Source organism: Petaurus breviceps, unplaced genomic scaffold, assembly GCF_028583685.1.
Source record: "Petaurus breviceps papuanus isolate PSGF00001 unplaced genomic scaffold, PetGlider_PUasm1.0 186, whole genome shotgun sequence".
Taxonomy (NCBI): domain Eukaryota; kingdom Metazoa; phylum Chordata; class Mammalia; order Diprotodontia; family Petauridae; genus Petaurus; species Petaurus breviceps.
In genome coordinates this window covers 57,580,083-57,584,089 of record NW_027185798.1, presented here as the reverse complement: position 1 = coordinate 57,584,089, position 4,007 = coordinate 57,580,083, and the positions used below count along the sequence as shown (strand labels likewise).

At 36.1% G+C, this 4,007-nt stretch overlaps 1 long non-coding RNA gene across 1 annotated transcript in view; it reads left to right on the top strand.

The window, feature by feature from the left end:
- Positions 1–2,768, top strand: part of LOC138162209 (uncharacterized) — a 7,234-nt gene extending 4,466 nt beyond the window's left edge. Inside the window, exons 2-4 of the long non-coding RNA XR_011168576.1 lie at positions 273–363; positions 1,805–1,870; positions 2,084–2,768. This is a non-coding gene — a long non-coding RNA (uncharacterized lncRNA). The remainder of the gene's footprint in view (positions 1–272; positions 364–1,804; positions 1,871–2,083) is intronic.
- The last annotated feature ends 1,239 nt before the right edge of the window (positions 2,769–4,007 follow it).

Genomic DNA, 4,007 nt, shown 5'->3' with positions numbered 1-4,007 from the left:
CCTTCCTTCCTTCCTTCCTTCCTTCCTTCCTTCCTTCCTTCCTTCCTTCCTTCCTTCCTTCCTTCCTTTCTCTCTCTTTCCTTTCTTTCTCCCTCTTTCCCTCCCTCTCTTTCTTCCTCCCTCCCTCCCTTCCTTTCTCTCTTCCTTCCTACCATCCTTTTTTTCCTTTCCCCCTGGCACATAACATGCACTTAAACATTTGTTGACTGACAGTAAAGCCATACACTGGCTTAGAAAATTGAAATTAATGATTTTCGGCTTCTGCGTTGTAGTGAACCTCAGAGGCTTCAGGATTCTTGACCACAGAGAGGAAGGCTCATATCTGATGAACTCAACAGTCTGAGCAGCAGTGGGAAATGGAGTGTAAGTTATGCTAGCTTTTCCAGTAGGTCATCTGACCCAGACTTTGGATGAGGTTCTGTGATGTGGTATTTGGCCTTTTATCCCTTCCTTGTGGATCCATACTTCAGTCCTCTTTTGGTGGTAATACTACATGAAAGCATTTTCATATCCCTTTTCTTTTCCCAGAATCACAGCTCTCCCTTAACCACCTTTGGCCCATAAAGCCAGACTACCACCATATGGTCCCAACTGCAGACTTAGACTGTGTCATCATGGGGCAATCCATCAACCCTGCCCTGCCTCCACTGACTGTTGTCTTCATTGTTGTCCCTTTGATTTCCCCCCTCATATATGATTCGCTTCTCCCTGCCTTTGTGAACATTGTCCCACATCAAAAATTCTCTCTTTTCCTCTCTGACAGTCTGGGTACGTTATCTCCTTCACACTTCACCTCTTAGTGTAATAGAATTCAGGGCCAGAAGGTAGCTCAGAGAGTATCCAATCAAGGAGTTTTTAACCTGGACTCTGCAAACTTGTTTAAAAAATATTTTGTTAACTATATTTCAATATAATTGGTTTCCTTTTCATCATATGAATATTATTTTATGCATTTAAAAACATTATTCTGAGAAGGGGTCTGAAGGTTTCACCAGGTTCCCAGAAGGCTCTGTAACACACAAAAAAGATTAAGAACCCATGATTCTATTCCAATCTTCTCATTCTTTTTTTTTCAGTTGGGGAAATTAAGGAGTATAGAAGTAAAATGATGTGATCATCGTAACATTTACACACACAATTTTTTAAAAATAAACTTTAAGGCTTCCAAAGCACTTTACTTTAGAGCTACATTAGTTACCTTTAGCTGCTTTGCTTTCATTAATTCAATTGATCCTCACAACCTTCTGAGGTAGATGCTATTATTAAGCCCATTTCACAGATAAAGAAAGGCACAGAGGGTTTGAGTGACTTGTCTTGTTACCACATAAATAATAAATGTCAGTGTAGAATTTGAACGCAGGTCTTCCTGATTCCAAATCCTGTACTCTATCTACTATGCCACCTAGCTGATATAAGAAGTAAAAGTAACTAGCATTTATATAGTTCTTGAAAGTTTTAAAAGTACTTTACATATAGTATCTCATTTAATCCTCACAAGAACACCATGAAGTAGGCACAACTGATATTTTTACCACATTTAGCAGATAAGCCTGAAACTCAGAAGGGTCATGTGACTTGCTCATGCACAACTAGGAATTGTTACAGGCAGGATTTGAACTCAGGTCTTCCTGGTACAATGCTCTTTTTACAGTATCACTTTGGGACTCAAAGCTACGTCTTCTGATATAGAATCCAATGCTCTTTCGACTAAACTGTACTGCTTTCATTTCCTCCAGTAAACCTCTGATGAGCCTCAATTCAATGTGACTACCCATTAATCTAGCATCTCCTTTTTTGACCACAGAGAGGAAGGATCATATCTGATGAACTCAACAGTCTGAGCAACTCTGGAAAATGGGAAGTAGATTAGGTATTCAGTTTATTTTCTTTCCCTATATGTCCTATATGATAATACTCTTTTTGTAGTTTGGGACAAGTATTTATTAAGTGTTTTCAATGTATTAGGCACTATGTTAAAGCACACAAAAACAATGTCCCTGACCACAAAGAACTCATATTCTAATGCAGGAAATAAGATGCAAAAATTGTATGTGCAAGATACTAATCCATGTGATGGATTTAGTTTCAAAGGGAAGGCACTAGCAATGGAAAAAGACTAGGAAAAGCTTCCTGCAGAAGGTGGGGTTTGAGGTGAATCTGAATGGATGCCAAGAGGAAGAGGTAAGGAGGAAAGTATTCCAGGCATGAAGAACAACAAAAATGATCTCTCTCTCTCTCTCTCTCTCTCTCTCTCTCTCTCTCTCTCTCTCTCTCTCTCTCTCTCTCTCTCTCTCTCTCTCTCTGTCTCTCCCTCTCTACATATATACAATATCTACATTTTACCTATGTCTATTTTTAAAATTTCTTTTTTTGTCTTATTGCTATACTTAGCATTTCTAGAACAATGTTAAATAGAAGTGGTGAAAATGGACATCTTTATTTCATCACTGATCTTATTGGAAAGGAATCTAAGGAATCTAATTTATTCCCATTACATATAATGCTGGCTTTTAGTTTTAGATATATTATTTAGGCACACTATGCTGTTAAAGAAAAGGCCAATTCATTTCTTAATTTTCTAGTGCATTCAACAGAAATATTTAGCAGAAAATTTAACAGAAATTTGTCAAAAACTTTCTGCTGATATAATTATATCTGATGTTATATACTGACATGTAATTTTATTGGCTGATATAATGACATGATTTTTATTGCTTTTGTTAATAATGTACTTAATTGTTTATAATTTTTGTTATATTAAACCAATACTGCATTCCTGGTATAAATGCAATCTGGTCTATCTGTATAATATGTTATTTTAGCCTCTTTGCTAAAATTATACATAAATTTTTGCATCAGAGTTCATAAAGGATATTGTTTTTTCTGCTTTGACTCTCCTTTTTTTAGCTCTCAAGATTATATTTGTATCATAGAAGGAATTTGGTAGGGTCCCTTCTTTAGGTATTTACAATTTATGAAATATTGAACTTAATTATTGTTTGAATATTTGATAGAATTTACTTGTAAATTCATCTGGGGTTTATTTTCTTTGAGAATTCATCTATGACCTGTTCAATTTCTTTTTCTTTAAAAAATTTTTTTATTTTGCTTTTTTTTTTGGAGAGGGGAGGGCAGGGCATTTGTAGTTAAGTGACTTGCCCAAGTTCACACAGCTAGTAAGTGTTTTGGTTTCTTTTCCTGAGATGATGTTATTTAAATTCTCTATTTTTTGGTTAGTCTGGGCGTTTAAAATTTTTGTTAATATTTGTTTAATTTATTCAAATTGTCCATTTTATTGGCATATAGTTTGGCATGAAGGGAGAAAGACTTTGGGAAGAAGCTGACATGAACTTTGATCATGTCCCCATACCCAGTTTGCTATGCAGAGACTGGGGAATTTCCCTTTGGGTGAGATCTAAGACTCTATTTTTTGATTGAGCTGAGTTATTTCACTCCTAATGAAAGAACTCCTTCAATTTGTATTGTCTGGCATGTACTTTTTCTGATTTTTGTTTTATTATTGACTTATATTAATTGATTTCTTTGATTTTACATGTTTTTATTGGTGGGAAGAGAGCCAATCCTTGGACATAAAGCTTGGGCCCCCTTTCCCTGTTAAGAAATGGTGATCAGGAGTTTAGCTTGAACCTAAGAATTATAAGCCCTGTTCTAATTGTATTTAAGGGAGAAGATAAATATATTTCTAGCCCAGTACCTCCTCTCTTTGAACAAAGCAGATTGACCAGACTCTGACCCTAACCTCCTGCTTCCCTTCCTAGCAAGAAATAAAATCTTCCTTGGAGAAAAAGAGGGGGGGAAAAGATACTAGAAATATGTTTATTCCTGTCTCCCAATAAGCCTCACTTGCTGCACTATTTTAGTGTTTAATTGGGGCTTTGTAATTTATTGTTTTTCTAGGGTATTTTTTTTAAGTTGCATGCCTAATTTGTTCACCTGTTTCTCTCTTTCCCTTCCCCACCCTCTCTTTCTTTCTTTCTCTCTCTCTC